The following is a 19,871-nucleotide window of genomic DNA, read 5'->3' as shown; positions in this document are numbered from 1 at the left end:
TTGGTTCTTTTCCAATTTCTTTATGTAGGTACTGACTGCTATAAGCTTCCCTCTTCATACTGATTTTGCTGCATGCCATGAATTTTGATATGATATATTGTCATCTTCATTTGTTTTCAGAATTTTTTTATTTCTCTTTTGATTGCTTCTATGACCCACTGTTCATTACAAACATGTTTGGTTCTCATGTGTTTATATATGATTTAGAGAACGTTGAGTTTTTTTATTTCCAGTTTTATTCCCTTGTGGTCAGAGAAGATGCATGGCATGATTTTGATTTTTTTAATACAGTGAGATTTGTTTTATGACCTAGCATATGGTCTATCCTAAAGAAAGTTTCAAGCATTGATAATAATGTGTATTCTGCTATTCTGAGGTGAAAATTTCTGTTGATATCCATTAGGTCCATTTGGTCTATAGTCTCAATTAACTCTGTTGTTTACTTACTGATTTTCTGTCTGGTTGATCTGTGCATTACTGAAAGCAAGATATTGAATCCCCTCTTATTATTGTATTGGAATCTATGTCTCCCATTACATCTATTAACATTACTTTAAAATAGCTAGTCACCCTGTGATTGGGTGCATATACATTTACTATAGATATACCTTCCTATTGAAATGATCCATTAATCATTACATAGTGACATTCTTCATCTTTGTGTCTGATATTAGAATGGCAACGCCTGCTTTTTTATTTTTTATTTATTTATTTTTTTGCATTAGCTTGGAATATCTTTTTCCATCCTTTCACTTTCAGTCTGTGTTTGTCTTTGTTGGTGAGATGTGTTTCTTGTAGGAAGAAATGAGATGGGTCTTGTTTTTTAATCCATTCAGAAAGTCTGTATCTTTTAACTGGAGAGTTGAGCACATTTACATTCAAGATCACTATTGATAAGTAACGACTTGGTCCTGCCATTTTTTCATAGTTATTCCAATTATTTATTTTGGATTTTTCTGTATTTTTCCTGAGGGAATTTCTGCCTTTACATTCTTTCATAATGAAGGCTATCTGTCTGTATTTCTGTGTGTAGCATACACTTAAGCATCTTCTGTGAGACTGGATGAGTATTGACAAATTGTTTCAATTTCTGTTTGTTATGGAAAGTCTTCCTTTTGCCTCCATTCATAAATGAAAACTTTGCAGGGTACAGTATTCTGGATTGACAGTTTTTTTTTTTTCTCTTAAGACTTGGACTCTGTCTCTCATTCCCTTTTAGCCTATAGCGCTTCTGATGAGAAGTCAGCTGTGAGGCTAATTAGAGATCCTCTGACAGTAATCTGGTGTTTCTCTCCTGAACAATCTTTTCTTTTTGTTTTAGTGTGAAAAGTTTGACTATAAGGTGTCATGGTGAAGATATTTTCTGGTTATGCCTGTTAGGAGTCCTATGTGCTTCCTGTGCTTGGATGTACCTTTCTCCACATGAGGGAAATTTTCAGTAATTATTTCATTAAATAGGCCTTCCAGTCCATTCTCTCTTTCCACACTCTCAGGAACTCCTAAGATCCATTTGTTGGGTCATTTAATAGTATCCCATAAATCTCCAACACTGTTTTTAAGTTTTCTAATTTCTTATTCTTCTTTTTACATTTTTGTTCTTACTTTAAGATTTCCAAAGATTTGTTTTCTAGCTCTTATATTTGTCTTCTGCCTCTCCAAGTAGGCTGTTAAGGCTTTCCTCCACAGTTTTTTTAAGATTTATTTATTTTTGCTTTTTCAGAAAGCTTTTATTTAATGCATACAAATTTCACAGGTACAACTTTAGGAATATAGTGGTTCTTCCCCCCATACCCACCCTCCCACCTCCTACTCCTTCTCCCATCCCATTTTTCATTGATTCATTTTTAATTTACTTTATATCTAAGAGAGCAACTCTGTACTAAGTAAAGATTTCAACAGTTTGCACCCACACAGACACACAAAGTATAAAGTACTGTTTGAAAACAAGTTTTACAGTTATTTCTCATAGTGCAACTCATTAAGGACAGAGGCCCTACATAGGGAGTAAGTGCACAGTGACTCCTGTTGTTCATTTAATAATCAACATTCTTATTTATGATGTCATTGATCACCTGAGACTCTTGACATGAGCTGCCTATGCTATGGAAGCCTTTTGAGTCCACAAAGTCCCTCTATTTATACAGGACCATAAGCAAAGTGGAAGTTCTCTCCTCCCTTCAGAGAAAAGTACATCCTTCTTTGATGGCCCCTTCTTTCCACTGGGGTCTCCCTCACAGAGATCCTTCATGTAGATCATTTGTTGCCACAGTGTCTCAGCTTTTCATGTCTGAAATGCTCTCATGGCCTTTCCAGCCAGATCCAAATGCCCTAAGGGCTGATTCTGAGGTCACAGTGCTGTTTAGGGCATTTGTCATTCTATGACTCTGCTGTGTGGTCTGCTTCCCATGTTGTAACATTCTCTCCTTTATAATGATATTGTTATTATCAGACATTTGGTTTTATTTATGTGATCCCTTTGAAAATTAACACTATCTATATGATCAATTATACAATTAATATGATCACTTTAACAGATAAGACAGCATTAGTACCACTCAGCTTAATGGAATTTGGAGTCCCATGGCAAGTTTTCAGCTTTACCTTTAGGAGTAAGTCCATGTGAATGTGTACTGAACTGTATAGTTCCAACCTCTCTTATTCCCACTCTTATTTTTTACTGATATCTATTTTCAGTTGGATTTGTACATCTATGAATAATACTTTGTTAAGTAAAGGTTTGACTAATGGTATTAAGTAGAAAAAGAAAATAAAAAATAATGAACTGTTCCTCTACAATCAAGAAAAGGATTGTTCAAGTCATAGATTCTCATAGTCAAGTTTCTCATAGTCAGTTTCATTTCTACAGATTTTTTTAGGTGCTCTGTTAGTTGTCACAGATCAGGGAGAACATATGGCACTTGTTCCTTTGGGAATGGATTATTTCATTAAGTATGATATTTTTCAGATTCATCCACTTTGTTGCAAATGACCAGATTATATTTTTTGGCTATTTTTTTTACCACTGTGTAGTGTCCCAGAGAGTACATATCCCATAATTTTTTTATCCAATCTTCTTTTGATGGGCATTAGGTTGATTCCATGTCTTAGCTATTGTGAATTGAGCCACAATATACATAAAGGTGCAGATAGCTCTTTTATTTGCTGATGTCGTTTCCCTTGGGGAAATTCCTAGGAGTTGGATGGCTGGGTCAAATGGTAGGTCTATTTTCAGATTTCTGAGGTATCTCCAAGCTTCCTGCCATAGTGGTTTTACCAGTTTGCATTACCATCACCAGTGGATTAGAGTACCCTTTTCTGCACATCCTCCACATTTGTTACTTGGTCTATTGAATTATTCATTTCTAATATTTCATTTTGATTTTTCTTTAAAATCTCAATTTCATGGAAGAATTTTTCATTCACATCATGTATGGTTTCTTCAGTTCATGGATTTGCTTCTGATTGCTTTTGAGTAATCCTATGATTAATTTTTGAATTCCATTTCCAGCATTTCCTCAATCTCTTCATCTTCACATTCTAATATTGAAATGCTCTTATGTTCCTTTGGGGGGTCATATTATCTTCCTTATTATTGTTTCTTGAACTTCTACCTTCGTTTTTAGGCATTTGTGGATTTTATTTTTGTTTTTTTTTTTTTCTTTGCTGGCATTTGTCTTTGAGCTATGCCTCTGTGACTTAGTAGAATGCCTCCACTTTCAACAAATACTAAGAAGTGTGTGGTGGGCACAACCAGGGAGCTCTGGTCAGTGCTCCAGGGTGGGGTGAGTATCCAGAGTAACACCCAAATTGCATGTGATAGATCCTAATACCCAGCTATACCCTGCATCATCTCATGTAACCACTGAGTCCCCACAGTCTCAGCACAAAAGGCTTCTACAATCGTTAGGTCCAGAGGCTTGTCTGTGCCTCACCAGCCCATCCAGTCAACAGAGGGGCAGATGTTCTCTGAGATAGCTCCACCTAGGCATCTTGATTCTGGGAGATGTCAGGCATCTCCCCATCACACATGGTTGCTGAGTTACCTCGCAGCCAGGTTCAAAGTCAGTGGGTTCTTCAAATTCTTCTTTCTAATAGAGCCTACAGATCACATGCATATGCAAAAGCCACCAGCTGGATGCTATTCCCTGCCCACCAGTGCTGCCGGTACTGCCAGAAAGTGTCCTGTCTCAGCCAGTCGCTCTGTGTGCACACAACAGCTTCTGCAGCTGTGCCTAAACCCAAAATGGCACCTGCTGTTTTTCAACCGGTCAGCAGACACTGTTGTGGGGAAGTTGGGGTGAGATAAATGTGCCCCCTCTACTTCCACTGGGTCTATGGGCAGCCTCTAGCAACAGCCAGTCCCCACATCTCCAGTCTGGACTCACACCGTGCTCTCCCTATGGCTATATCACCATGGGTTGCTGCAGTCTGGCCTCACCTCCATCTCTAAACTGCTGCTTGCTCTGGCTCTTGGCTGTTGCAGCTGTGTCCATGTTGTGCTGCACATCCTCACCTTCCAAACAGGTCCACACCATTTCTCTTCTTCTTGAAGGACCTCCAGTGCTGTTTTCTCTCCAGTTCTTCCCTAAGAATGCACTTCATACAGTTCTTTCCTTACTGTGTATCCCTAGCCTAGCAAAGCATTTCACTCCATAATCCACCATCTTGGAATTTCCCATTTGAATGCTTTTAACAGTTCTGGTCTCCTTCCTCCTTGCAAGGAAACAAGAAATATACAGCTATCATGTGGCAGGTATTTGGCCTAGCTGTTACACATGTGGAGTACGGGGATTCAAGACCTGGCCTCAGCTCTTTACTCCCTCCTGCTGCTAGTGAGGATTCTGGGAGATATTGTTAATGGTTCAAGTAATTGGGTTCCTTACACCCATGTAGGAGCTCTGGATTGAGTTTCACCATAGTGAACATTTGGAGAGTGAACAAGCAGCTGAGAATTTTTTTCTCTTAAAATATTGATTATTTTAAAAAGAAATACACAGCTTTTGTCCAGTAAGTCATGTGAGAGCTTTTTGTCCAGTGAGTCATGTGAGAGGCAGGGAAAGGTTCACAGAACATGGCCAGAAGAAGTGCAGAGGAATTCAGAGAAGAAAGTATTCAAGGGGTTAACATTGTGGCATAGTGGGTAAAGCTGCCGCCTGCAGTGCCGACATCCCATATGGGCACTGGTTCAAGTCCTGGCTGCTCCACTTCCCATCCAGCTCTCTGCTATGGCTTGAGAAAGCAGGAAAAGATGGCACAAGTCCTTGTGCCCCTGCACCATTGTGGGAGACCCAGAGGAGGCTCCTGTATCCTGGCTTTGGATCAGCACAGCTCCCGCCATTGCGGCCAGTTGGAGAGTGAACCAGCAGATGGAAGACCTCTCTTTCTCTTCCTCTCCTTCTCTCTCTGAGTAGCTCTGATATTCAAATAAATAAATAATCCTTTATTTTTTAAAAAAGAAAATATTCAATTTATCCCATAAAATGATCAGGGATAATTTCACATGAAGGTGGCTTCTTAGTTGAGTTTTGAAAATCATGGGATTCTGACAGATGAAGAGGATCAGGGGTGACATCTCAGAACCTCTAAGATCATCTCCACATATTTCTTTATTCCTCTAGGGCAGTGAACACATTGACCTCCATTTTGGCATCTGTCTGATTTTCAGTTGACTGGTGAGTACCATTTCCTAAAAGAATTGCTGGCAAGACCTATGTGCACATATGGTCTTAAAATGCCTCTCAGTTAAACTATCCTTGACCTACAAGCTTCTATAGTGCTTGGGGAGAGAAGATTGCAGATGCATACAAACAAAAGTACCCATTTTTAATGATCCTGGTGAACAGGAAGGATGTGTCTTGGAATAGACTCTTCTGAAAGATCAGTCTCCTGGATTGATTAAGTTTCTTTTAGCCCAGTAAACAATACCTAAATGAATATAAAGCAACTGAGGTTTTCACATTAGGATGTAAGTGTCAGTGTTTTCGTAATACTATCTGGTATTTATTTGGTTCTTCTCATGAGTCAGTTCTGTTGTGCAAATGATATCAATTCATTATCTCAATGAATCTCAGGAAACATATGTTATCATCATCCCTCATTTTCTAGATTAGTAAATTAAGGTTCAGAGATTAATTACCCCACCCAAGGCCATACACTTAAATGTAGATCTTGGATTTGAACTCAGGGTCTCTGAGTCTAGAGAACTTTGAAGTTTTTATGCTTTGTTTCCTTCCAAATGCCACCTCTTCTCCATATGTTGCCGCTGATGATTGGCACAGTGGCTACAAGGCACATAGTGAGTCACAGATGCTCTAATTAGAGTTCATGCTGAGTAATGTAGAAGAAATCTTCCATATTATTTCAGATTACACTGGAGGTACCCAGAAAGGAGGAATTAATGAAAACTCAGGATTACAGCACTTTTGAAAAATAAATGGATAGGCCAGCATTGTGGGACAGTAGGTTAAGCCACCACTTGTGACACTGCCATTCCATACTGAAGTGCAGGTTGAGTCCTGACTGCTCAGCTTCTGATTCAGCTCCCTGCTAATGTACCTGGGAAAGCAGCAGAAGATGGCCCAAGTATTTGGGCCCCTGTCACTCATGTAGGAGACAAGGATCAAGTTTTTTTTATTTTACTTGTTTTATTTTTGTCTTTTTTCCCCCAGGAATTTTTTATTTAAGGAACACACACTTCATGAATTTCATAAATATAACTTTACAACTTCAGGAATATAGTGATCTTTTCCACTGTACCTGCCCTACTACCCACACTCCCACCCCTCTTCCTCTTCCCTCTCTTATTCCCATTCTTATTTTTTACTAAGATCTATTTTCAATTAATTTTATATACATATGAGTAACTTTATACTAAGTAAAGAGTTCAACAAATTTTTTAAAAGATTGATTTATTTATTTGAAAGTCAGAGGTACAGAGAGAGAGGGGAGAGGCAGAGAGAGAGGTCTTCCGTCAAATGGTTCACTCTCCAGATGGCCGCAATGGCCGGAGCTTCGCCGATCTGAAGCCAGGAGCCAGGAGCCAGGAGCTTCTTCTGTGTCTCTCACATGGGTGCAGGGGCCCACGGACTTGAGCCATCTTCTACTGCTTTCCCAGGCCATAGCATAGAGCTGGATCAGAAGAGGAGCAGCCAGGACTAGAACCAGTGCCCATATGGGATGCAGGCGCTTCAGGCCAGGGCATTAACCCAGTGTGCCACAGCGCTGGCCCTGGCTTCAACAAAATTTATGGAAAAAAAAAAAAGTGTTCCTCAGCAGTCGAGACAAGGGCTATTCAAAGTTATTACATCTCAAAGTGTTAATTTCACTTCTATATGTTACCTTTTTTAAGGTTTTTATTTATTGAATATAAATTTTCATATGTACAGCTTTTAGGGATATAGTGTTTCTTCCCCCCATTCCCGCCTTTCCACCCCCACTCCCATCCCACCTCCCAGTCCCTTTCCCATTCCATTTTCCATTAAGATTCATTTTTAGTTGACTTTATATACAGAAGACCAACTCTATACTAAGTAAAGATTTCAACTATTTGTATGCACACAAACACACAAAATACAAAGTACAGTTTGAAGACAAGTTTTACCATTAATTCTCATTTAACAACTCATTAAGGACAGAGGTCCAACATGAGGAGTAAGTGCACAGTGACTCCTGTTGTTGATTTAATAACTGAAACTCTTATTTATGAGGTCAGTGATCACCTGAGACTCTTGACATGAGCTGCCAAGGACTATGGAAGCCTTTAGAGTTCACAAACGTGGAAATGCTCTCCTCCATTCAGAGAAAAGTGCATCCTTCTTTGATGGCCCCTTCTTTCCACTGGGGTCTAACTCACAGAGATCCTTCATGTAGAACCATTTTTGCCATTATGTCTTGGCTTTCCATGCCTTAAGTTCTCCCATGGTGTTTTCAGTCAGGCCTTAGGGGCTGATTCTGAGAATACATTACATTTTAGGTACTCTATTAGAACAGATCAGACAGAACATATGTTATTTGTCCTTTTGGGACTGGTGTGTTTAACTAAGTATAATGTTTTCTAGTTTCATCCATCGTGTTGCAAATGACAAGACTTCATTTTTTTACCACTGTAGTATTCCATGGTGTACATATCCCATTTCTTTATCTAGTCTTCAGTTGACAGGCATTTAGGTTGATCCTATATCGTAGCTATTGTGAAATGAGGTGCAATAAACATGGACACCCATATTCCATATTCTAGTAACAAGGATTAAGTCTCACCTACCTTCATTTCTGATCCAGTTGTCTGTTAATATGCCTAGGAGGCATTGGATGATGGCTCAGGCATTGGAGTTCTTCTACTCACATGGGAGACCCAGATAGATTCCTGACTCCTGACTTCAACCTGGCCAATTCCTGACTTTTGTGCACATTTGGAAGTGAAACAGCACGTACAAAATTCTCTCTCTCTCCTTGCCTTTCAAGTAACAAAAATGAATAAATGTTGAAAAAATAAAAATTTGTTTATGATATAAATTATCATTTTCAAAAGTTTTATGTATTTATTTGAGAGGCAGAGGGACATACAATAGATACAGGGCTAGAGATAGGATTAGAGATAGAGACAGAGATGATAGAAATAGAGACTGGGAGACAGAGAGAGAGAGAAGAGAGAGAGAGAGAGAGAGAGAGAGAGAGAGAGTTTCCATTTACTGGTTCCATCCAAAAATACTTGCAACAGTTACCAGCTGAGGCTGAATATTGCAATCCAGGTCTCCCACATGGGTGGTAGGAATCTAGTCAATTGAGCCACTTCCAGCTGCCTTCCAGGGCCTGTGTTAGCAGAAATCTGGGGTCAGGAGTGAAGCCAAGCATAAAACTCAGCTCCGAAATATAGGACATGAATGTCTTAACTGACTGGAAACACCTGCCCCTGAAATTATTTTTTTAAAATCTCTGAAACAGTATCAATTTTAACCAATGCATATATAGTGCTTACCATCTGCTGGATACTTCATATATCAATGAGCTCAATTATTTGAGGAAATCCAATTATCATTACCATTTTATAGATGGGTAAACTGAGTTACAGAATAGTTGAGTCTCTTGTCTGGTGTCCTATTGTTAGTAATTAACATTTCTGGCCGTGAAATTAGTCTGGCCCCAGACACTATGCTTTTGTCTACCATGTTCTACTGCTTAGAATCCATAAAGATGCAGTACTGTTTCTTGTCTTCAGGGCTGACTTCTTTGAGATCTCGTGGTATATTCTTTCAAATACCAGAAATACACTCATTATGGTAACAGGTTCAAACCTTGATTCAAGAACATCTTAAACTTAGACCTTGAATAACACAGGCACATTGGCATGTATGCTTGTCAAATGGACTATTAAAATATTTCCCAAATATAATTCATTTTAACATTCTCTCTTTTGCTCTCTTATAGAATTGACATTTGAGTAAATTTAATGCATTTAGTTTTACACTTGTTTTGGCAGAGGATTCATCAACCTCTTCACACCATGCCTGGAAAATCCTCCAAGTCAAATCTGTTTAGGATGTAACTCCACTCTACTTTTTGAATTATTTTATTTCTACAGAAGACTAATAATAAATTGATACCAAAATTCTTCAGAAAACACTTCATTTTCCCCTTCAGTTTAAAGACCCTGAGTTTGTACTCTTAGCTTCTCTTTCTTTGGAGTCTTAAACTTCCTACCCATCAATTGGAAATTCAGATTGGTTAAGTGTGAATTACTGAGTTAATATTCCTAGTATCTCCTGAACCAATCCATCTATCAGGTAACTAATGAATGCCTTGCACTGATATAGATGAAGCTGGTGATACAAAGAATTCATACAATAGCCCTTGTCCTTAAAGAGGGGTAAGACTTGCAAACATTTTAATTAGTGAATAACCACATATACACATTTTATGGCACTGAATTAAACATGCATAATGTATATAATTGTCAGAAAAGGAGAATATTGCCAATTAAATTTTGGAGGAAAGCATCTTTAAAGGAGGTGAGAAATGGGGCAAAATAGAAACTGACACTCCTTGAATATCTCCAATAATAGCACAAGTAGTAGTTGCAATGACAATATAGTTTTCTGAGTAGTTAATATGCTCTGGACCTTCTGCAGACTGCTTTTTGATCATAAACCCTGACAGTCATAATGCTTCTATAATATTGGCATTATTATTCAACTCTGAAGGTGAATTAACTGAGTCTAACATGTTAAAGGAATTTAACAAGTGGCACAACTGGCAAGGAAACCCAAACAATGCCCAGCTCCCATTGCCCTTGCTGCTCAGTCAGCATTGCACTGGTCCAGACAGTGATGTTTCATTGGCATGATTCTTATCAGATTGGGGATTACATTTGTCTCTTCCATACTGGAAAAATAAGATTACAAATTCACTCTTGCAGATGAAGAAGGAGAAACATGAGGGATGATACATACATTGGCCAGATTCATGTTCATTCGTTCAAAAATATTTGGGTAATGTACTGTGTAAGAAGTTAGGACTGTGTGGTCTGCAAACATATGACGCTGTCCTCTTGATGCTCAGAAGTTTGTGAGATATTGATTATCGCAGAAACACACATGTAACGGCAGGCTGAGATAAAAGGTACACAGAAAAGCGTGAGGGCCATGAACATGCATAGGACAGAGCTTAACCCAGTTTGAGAACCTGAGAAAAATGCCCATGGTAGAAAGACTTGTGACCTGCTATCCGTAGAAGGAGGAGGGGGCTAATTGGTGGGAGGCAGGGCAACTTAAACAGGGGACAATGGGTTTTTTGAGGCAATCTTGGTAGAGGAAAGACCTTATATGAATAAAGTCAGGAGAAAAGGTTCTGTAAAGAGACAGGAGTTTTGTGAGCTCAGAGAACAAAAGGGAGAATTGCAGAGGTGAGGCAGGTAGACCCAGATCATGCAGAGTCCTGTGAGCTGTGTTAAGGCATTTGTCTAGTGTTGTAGACAAACAGGAAGTCCTTGATGAGTTTTAAGCAGAGTGATTCTGCATTTTAAAAAGGTCCCTGGGGTTACAGAGTGAACAAACTCATATTAAATGAAAGTTGGAGTAGAGACAGGGAAGCTGGAAAGGAGGCTCTTCTGGGAGTAGAGGGGAGATTGAAGAGGGCTGTGGTGGCCTGACCCAGGCAGTGTCAGAGGGATTGAAAAGAAGTCAGTGGATAGGAGAGATTTTTAAGACATAAAATTAACACAGCTTGAAGACTAATTGACTTGGGGGTGGAGGAGGATAACGAAATGACAGAGTCAGTCATTTCAGATCCAAGTCTCAAGCTCTACACAATGTGACAATGCCTGCTGGAGCCAGGGACTTGTTCTTAATTTAGATCTTAACTATATCTGGGCAATGAACAGTGAGCACCAGGACTAGGGATACAGAAACTGGTTAGGAAATGAGGCCACTTCCCAAGTTCCACTACTGCATTTTGGATGCTGGACTTCTGGGAATCTGTGGAGGAACTGTGTATAGGGGTGAGTGAGTAGTGTGTGTTTGTGTGTGTGTGTGTGTGTGTGTGTGAAAGAGAAAGAGAGAGAGAGAGAAAGTTTTCTCTCCTGCCCCAGTTTCTAAGAGCTGCTCTGTCTTTTGTGTTCTTTGCCAAGAGGAAAGAAAACAGATTGTTCTTGCCCAGAGCATTCAGCTGACTTGACTGGTGCCAACCAAAAAGAAAACCCCTAAGAATATAATAATCATTGCTCATGTGTACACATCACTTTACAGTTTACCAAGGGATACACATTACACTCATAAAACTCTGCAGCAGGCATCCTGTTCTTAATTTTACTTCCATTTGAAAGATACTAAGAATATTCAGAGAGGTTAAAATGCCTGGCTTCAACCTTCCAGTGTATTTTCATAGTGCCTGTTCTTAGACTTTATACCCCCTCTATTGGCATTATCAGGCTTGAGTTCACTGGAAAGGAGCTGCCAATGATATCAGTCCCTCCCATTTAAAATTCCTTTCACACTGGGCAGCTCACTTTCATCAGCAAACCACACACAAATGACCATCTCATTTCAGATGAGAAAACAGAGGACCCAGACGCCGAAGGTCAAACAGTAAGCACATGGTTGGTGGGAAATCAAGCCTGTTTCTTCTTTTACTGACCTTTACTACTGCCCAGGACTACCATTAAGCTAAGGGGTATGGGACCTTAAGTTTATAGATTTTGTTTTTTGACAGGCAGAGTTATAGACAGTGAGAGAGAGAGACAGAGAGAAAGGTCTTCCTTCTGTTGGTTCACTTCCCAAATGGCTGTTATGGCCGGTGCTGAGCTGATCCAAAGCTAGGAGCCAGGTGCTTCTTCCTGGTCTCCCATGAGGGTGCAGGGACACAAGCACTTGGGCCATCCTCCACTGTCCTCCCAGGCCACAGCAGAGAGCTGGACTGGAAGAGGAGCAGCCGAGACTAGAAACCAGTGCCCATATGGGAAGCTGGCACCACAGGCGGAGGATTAACCAAGTGAGCCATGACGCCAGCCTGGGACCTTAAGTTTAGAGACACTGTTTTAAATAACTCAAATGTGGTGCGTGTTGGGAATGCTCTCAGAAATCTCAAGACCTGGTTACAGCCCTAAACTGAATGAGGCCAAGTCCACAACAGTGAGGAGCAGTTGGGTTAAGAGCAGCTGTCGTTGCAATCTCCTAATTGGAAATAATTGGGATTTTGTCTCAAACCACAGAGCCCTGATTTAGCCAACTCAGCCTCAACCAGGAAGCATCTGTTACCATCTCCAATGGCAACAGTTTAATCCCCACTCCAGCACACCATTCTTCCCTGCCAACTGGCAGGCAGCTATGCTCAGAGCCTGCAGGCTTCCAGACCTGGCCCTGCGGCCCCAGCAAGAATTGCGTCAGGTCAACTTCTCAAGTTAGAATAAGATGTAGAGAGTAAGGGAAAATGCTGAGCACAGCACTAAATGACTCTCCTTAGGGAAAAGTGAACTCATGTTTCTGAGGATATATTGGGCACTGTGCTGGGAGATGGATATATGCATAATTATTTCATCACCCAGTGAGATAGTGAACAGTGCTATTTTATGGAAGAAGAAATAGACTCAGAGAGGTTGTCCCGCTGGCTCAAGGACACAATGCCAGCCAGTGGTGAAACTACAATTAGATCTCTTGTCTCTCAGATCCCAGGGTTATGCTCTTCCCATCTTTCCACTTAGCCTAACTCCTATGCCTATGTTTTTAGACTCAGTGTCCCTGGTCTTATTTCTACCTGTTTCTCAATGCAGAGATTAAGAGCTACCTGCTTTTTTGAAGCTTCCTCTATCCCATCAGATGGAGGTATGCACAGATAATAAAGTTCCCAAACTTAGTCAGCAGGGAGAAGTCCTTGCAAAAGAAACCAGGCAGTTGCTGAGCAGCAAATAATGGCTGTTTTTATATTACCTTGCATGTGGGATATTGGCAAAGACTTCTGTTTATTATGTTAATGAGTCCTCTGTGATTCTCCATTGCTTATGTATAATTAAGATGGCCTTTTTAAAAATACCTCCTTCTAGAGTTTGGGAAAACTAAAGTGTTTGTTTGGATTGGTAATAACTAATAACAGGAAATATAGCAATTGCTTCCAAAGAACAGCAAGAAATGAGCTGCCTGATGCCACACAAGAAATCAAAGTAAATCCAATGCTGCTAGCAGTGTACGGAGGCAGGATAACGGAGGTAGCCTTCTGGGGGTAGGCATCCTATTTTTCTCGCGCCAAACCAAGTTCTACATCCCAAGTTGAATAAACTCCTTTGAGCCTAATTTTTAAAAATGAAGAGATTTTAAGGCAATTTTCATTTCTCAGTTATACTTTGCTGTTTGTTTAATGAGGCAATAATGAATCATGGACCACTTTGAGGATCTATATATCAAATATATACTGAGCACCTTTATATGCCTGATAAAAATTCCAGGTACTAATACAACAGGAATAAGTACAGTCATTCATTTCACAGAACTTACATTCTAGTAAGTGTGGGTTGAAGTAAGTAAGTAGGGGTGGTTGGGCATTGTAGCACAGTAGGTTTAAGCTGCCACTTTGGGCACCTGCATCCCATATCAGAGTTCTGGTTTCAGTACCTGCTACTCTACTTCCCATCTAGCTTTCTGTTAATATGCCTGAAAAAGCAGATGATGACTCAAGTACTTGAGTCCCTGCCACACACTTGGGAGACCAGGATGGAATTCTGAGCTCCTGGCTTTTCTCTGGGCCAGCTCCAGCTGTTGTGGGTACTTGGAGAGTGAACCAGAGGGTGGAAAATCATTCTTTCTCCCTCTCTCTCCTTGGGTCTTGTCACTCTTCTTTTCAAATAAATAAATCTTTATAAAAAGAGAAATATCTAAACAAAAATAGAGAAGATAACTTAAGACTGTGTTAGGGAATAATAAGAAAGCAAAACAGAATTATGAGGATCATATAATTAACAATCATCGGGAAAGTTAATCCTTTGGGTGTGAAGAAGGTGATAGTTAAATTTTATAGCTGACTTATCAGAAGGAAACAGTCAGACACAAACTTTTGGCAGGGCCTTCTAGGCAGAAGCAAGAGCTACACAGATTTCCTAAAGCACGGATTTATTTGTTGTGTTTTTGTAGTATTTTGGGAGAGTAGCTGTGGTTCGGTGAATTAAGGGGAAGGGGCTAGAAGATGAGGTCAGATTGTACAAGGCCAAGGCTTGGTATTAAGAATAGATTTTATTCTAAGTATAATGAAAGAAAGTCTTTTGAAGGTTTTCTTTTTTTTTTAACTTTTATTTAATGAATATAAATTTCCAAAGTACAGAATATTGATTACAATGGCTTCCCCCCCATAACGTCCCTCCAACCCGCAACCCTCCCCTTTCCCACTCCCTCTCCCCTTCCATTCACATCAAGATTCATTTTCGATTCTCTCCATATACAGAAGATCAGTTTAGCATACATTAAGTAAAGATTTCAACAGTCTGCTCCCACACAGAAACATAAAGTGAAAAATACTGTTTGAGTACTAGTATAGCATTAAATCTCAATGTACAGCACACTAAGGACAAAGATCCTACATGAGGAGTAAGTGCACAGTGACTCCTGTTGTTGACTTAACAAATTGACACTCTTGTTTATGGCATCAGTAATCACCCTAGGCTCTTGTCATGAGCTGCCAAGGCTATGGAAGCCCCCTGAGTTCACTGACTCTGATCATTTTTAGACAAGGCCATGGTCAAAGTGGAAGTTCTCTCCTCCCTTCAGAGAAAGGTACCTCCTTCTTTGATGACCCATTCTTTCCACTGGGATCTCACTCGCGGAGATCTTTCATTTAGGTTTTTTTTTTCCCCCAGAGTGTCTTGGCTTTCCATGCCTGAAATACTCTCATGGGCTTTTCAGCCGGATCCGCATGCCTTAAGGGCTGATTATGAGACCAGAGTGCTGTTAGGACATTCGCCATTCTATGGGTCTGCTGTGTATCTCACTTCCCATGTTGGATCATTCTCTCCCTTTTTTATTCTATCAGCTAGTATTTGCAGACACTATTCTTGTTTATGTGATCCCTTTGGTTCTTAGTCCTATCATTACGATCAATGTGAACAGAAATTGATCACTGGGACTAGTGAGATGGCATGGGTACATGCCACCTCGATAGGATTGAATTGGAATCCCCTGGTATGTTTCTAACTCTACTGTTTGAGGTAAGTCAGCTTGAGCATGTCCCGAATTGCACATCTCTTCCCTCTCTTATTCCCACTCTTATATTTAACAGCGATCACTTTTCAGTTAAGTTTCAGCACTTAAGAAGAATTGTGTATTGATTACAGTATTCAACCAAAAGTGACATGAATCCTTAGGTAGTGAGAAACATGGACTCTATACATAACAAAATGCACATGTTCACAAAATTCATTACTGTTCTAGTGACGCCCAGTTCTCCCTAAATCCCATTCATGTTGCCTCTCAGTTTCTAGCATCCTAAAGCTCCTTCCAGTTCTTACATAGTATGAGTTTGCACCGTGCTGAGTTGAAGAATTGGGGTCGTTTGGCTCAAAGGCAAGAACTAGCAATGATCTGTGATAATATTAGGAATGTCAGTCAGGAGAGTGTGGGTCTCGCAGAAGGGATGCTGCGCAGTAGTTAGAACTGCTAGCTCCAGTTTCTCGTGCCCTAAGCCTTCTATCACCTTCCTCACCCCTTGCAGCATCACTGTGTTGAGAGTTTACTGCTGGGTGGGAAGACAAAAGCCCTAACAAAGACCCATGTTATAAAAGACAAAAAGGGAGGAAGTATATACTTCCTTTTATTCAAGTCCTAACTCTATATTTCTTCCAAATACTTGTGTAGCATTTATTAGTAAATGTGTTTTACTTTTCAATTTGAATTTAAGCTCCTAGAGTACTGTGTTCTTTCATGATTTCAATTTAAGTAGGACCTTGGCTCTCCCACTATCCTGTAAAGATTGCAAAAGTAGGGGCCATGTTTCTTTTTGTAGTTTCTTTGTTTTTATATGTAATACAATGCCTGTGTTGTGTTTTGAGTTATGTAGAAGCGCTAACTCTTATTACCTTGGAGTTCATTGTTTTTAGAGATAAGGCTATTAAAGAGGTAATTCTGAGATTGGATGATTGTTTACAGCCCTTTTCTTTTCCATTGAAAAACAGTGATTTTTTTTTCATAGTATTTTTTGAACTCTTGTTATTTAGTGTAGTGTTAACTATATGATCATTAAGTAAACTGGAAATATATCTTTTGCAAAAATTAAAAGGGGGAATATGAGAGAGAGAAGGAGGAAGGGTTGGAACATGTGAGGGAAGGAGGGTCGCAGGGGAAGTTTCACTATGTTCCTAAATCTGTATATATGAAATACATGAAACTTGTATAACTTAAATTAAAAAGAAATAATTAAGGTAAAATGAAGTCATGTGGTTGAGCCCTAATCGAATATGAATGAAACAATGTTCTTATAAAAAAAGTATGCAGACATGCACATGTACTGAGGAAAGCCCTTGGCAGGACGCAGAAAGACAGTGTCTGTCTGAAAGCCAAGGAGAGAGGCCTCAGGAGAAACAAAGCTGGCCTGTACCTTGATCTCAGACTTCTGAATTCCAGAGCACTGAGAAAATAAATTTCTTTTGTTTAAGCCCCCCAAATTTTAGTGTTTCGTTATGACAACTCTGGCAAACTTATATGGCCTGCTACAGTGTGTGTGTGTTAGTAAATGGAATCAATCACTCTGGAAGTAAAATGCTTTGCTATATTGTAAGCTCTGTGAGAAAGATGTTAAGTTCCTGTTTGCATTGCTCTGTCTAGTTCAGCACCTTACACATGGTAGGCACATAGCATATATTTGTTCAATGAGGGAATGTGTTATTATGACTCCTTGGAGCTAGACAGGATCCTAAAGATCATCCAAACTGGTTGCTATTAAACTACCTTTTCAAAGAGAATCTCTTTACAAATAAAATCTTATGTGAAGACCAACTATAAGAAAATTTCTATAAACAGTCAATGAGTAAATATATATGATCTCTTTGCAACTATTCAGTTCTAGCATTGTCACATAAACACAGTCATGAATAATACACACACAAATGATGGTGACTATATTCCAATACCAATTTATTAACAAAAATAAAGAGGATCTGAAATTTGGCCTGTGGGTCATACTTTGCCAACCACTGGTCTAGAGCTTATCTAGTTTCCAGTTGTGGAAATGAACCCCAGAAGATACAATAGAATACTGCATTTATTAGGCCTTGCTACTGAGTTCATTTCTTGTATTTTACAAGAAAGGACATAATTTTTAGGACATATGACCATATTGATCTTCACTTTGTTCAAATGCTGCAGGGCACACCAATGCCAATGTAATAAAGTCCATATTCAGATAGTCTGGAATGTCCTCTGTGAGTTGATTGCTGCTAAATTCTCCCATCTTTTCTCTCCTGCTCCTCTATGATGTCAACTCCTCCCCACTCAATTTCAAATCCAGAGCATTAAGAATTTCCGTTTCGGGCCAGTGCCATGGTGGTGCAGGAGGTTAATACTCTGCCTGCAGCACCAGGATCACATATGGCGCTGGTTCTAGTCCCGTCTGCTCCTCTTCCAATCCAGCTCTCTGCTATGGCCTGGGAGAGCAATAGAAGATGGCCTAAGTGCTTGGGCCCCCGCACTTGCATGGGAGGCTGGAAAGAGGCACTTGGCTCCTGGCTTTGGATCAGTGCAGCTCCAGCTGTTTAGGCCATTTGGGGAGTGAACCAATGGAAGGAAGACCTTTCTCTCTGTCTGCCCTCTTACTATCTGTAACTCTACCTCTCAAATAAATAAATACATCTTTAAAAAAATTATTCTTTCTCGTGTCCCTAAATCTTTTTTAAAAAGATTTATTTTATTTATTTGAACGACAGAGTTACAGATAGAGGTAGAGACACAGAGAGAGGTCTTCCGTCTGCTGCTTCACTCCCCAGATGGCTGCAATGGCCGGAGCTGCGCCGATCTGAAGTCAGGAGCCAGGAGCTTCTTCCGGGTCTCTCATGTGGGTGCAGGAGTCCTAGGAGACTTGGGCCATCTTCTACTGCTATACCAGTCCATAGCAGAGAGCTATATTGGAAGAGGAGCAGCTGGGACTAGAACCGGTGCCCATATGGGCGCTTCAGGCCAAAGCTTTAACCCACTGCACCACAGCACTGGCCCCATCATGTCCCTAAATCTTTTAATATGTTTTTTTCCCCTGGATTTACTTTCTCACACCTATCACCCTGGGAAGCCCTTCCTATCATTCAAGATATGACGGAAGTATTAATCCATTCTTCACTGGGGAACTCTGTGTTACTTAGGGCACAGGGTATGGGCTATAATAACAGACAGGGTTTAAATACAATAGTTCAAATCAAAGACATTTACTTTTTGATATGATCATTTATCAGTCTGGAAGTAGGTGGCATTGCATTATTTTTTCTTTTCTTTTTGTTTAAGATTCTATTCATTTGAGAGGCAAAGTTAGAGAGAGAGAGAGAGAGAGAGAGAGAGAGAGAGAGAGAGAGAGAAATCTTCCATCTCTTGGTTCATTCCCCAAATGGGCACAACAGCTGGAGCTGGGTGGCTCCAAAGCTGGGAGCCAGGAGCTTTATCTGGGTCTCCCATGTAGGTGCAAAGGCCCAAGTACTTGGTCCATCTTCTGCTGCTTTCCCAGCCTCATTAGCAGGAAGCTGGATCAGAAGTGGAGCAGAAAAGTACCTAGAGGCTAAATGCAATGTTGTCACCACAGGTGGAGGCTTTTACCCATCGCTTCACAGTGATGGCCCTGCCTCATTTCTACAAGATCATACAGGAACCCAGGTTACCTCTAAATGATCACCCCACCTGCCTGCATGGGGGTATGGGTTTCTCCCAGGCAATAAAAGACTGGGCCATGAACACCATGTGTCTGTTAGACTCAATTTGGGGGAAAGGTAGTGAGTTGAAGACAGAAGTTCCCTTTGCAAAGGTTGTGACTCAGCAGTAGAATACAGCACTTCCCTTCCTATTCATTAGTCTGAAGTAGGCCCCATCTCTACAATGAAGTACAAGGCCATGTAGCCAATTAGATACCAGCAGATTCCATTGTTAAGAAGAAGTAGGAAAGACTGAATAGATTCAAAGAAAAACTTAGGAGTCTCCTCCACAATGCTTGGTTAGCATTAGTCTCTTCTTTCTCCTCTCCAACAGCATAGGTGCGACTTCATTCCCAAAATCATCACCTTGTTTTATGGTGGCTCGATGATTTGTCTAAATTGTGACAACTTCAAGGGCAGCACTTTTTCTTTGCTCAGTTTTGTGTCCAAAACTCCTAGTACTAGAGTTAGCATTCAGTCAATGAATCCCACCAGTACTAAAAAACAGAACTGAAATGAT

General features: G+C 40.2%; 1 pseudogene; it reads left to right on the top strand.

Moving 5' to 3' along the window:
• The first annotated feature begins 4,744 nt into the window (after positions 1-4,744).
• The window catches only part of LOC103352042 (eukaryotic translation initiation factor 3 subunit C pseudogene), a 32,118-nt pseudogene continuing 16,991 nt past the window's right edge, over positions 4,745-19,871 (top strand).

This window comes from Oryctolagus cuniculus, chromosome 1 (genome assembly GCF_964237555.1).
Source record: "Oryctolagus cuniculus chromosome 1, mOryCun1.1, whole genome shotgun sequence".
In the NCBI taxonomy this organism is placed as follows: domain Eukaryota; kingdom Metazoa; phylum Chordata; class Mammalia; order Lagomorpha; family Leporidae; genus Oryctolagus; species Oryctolagus cuniculus.
This window is presented reverse-complemented; position numbering and strand designations above follow the sequence as displayed.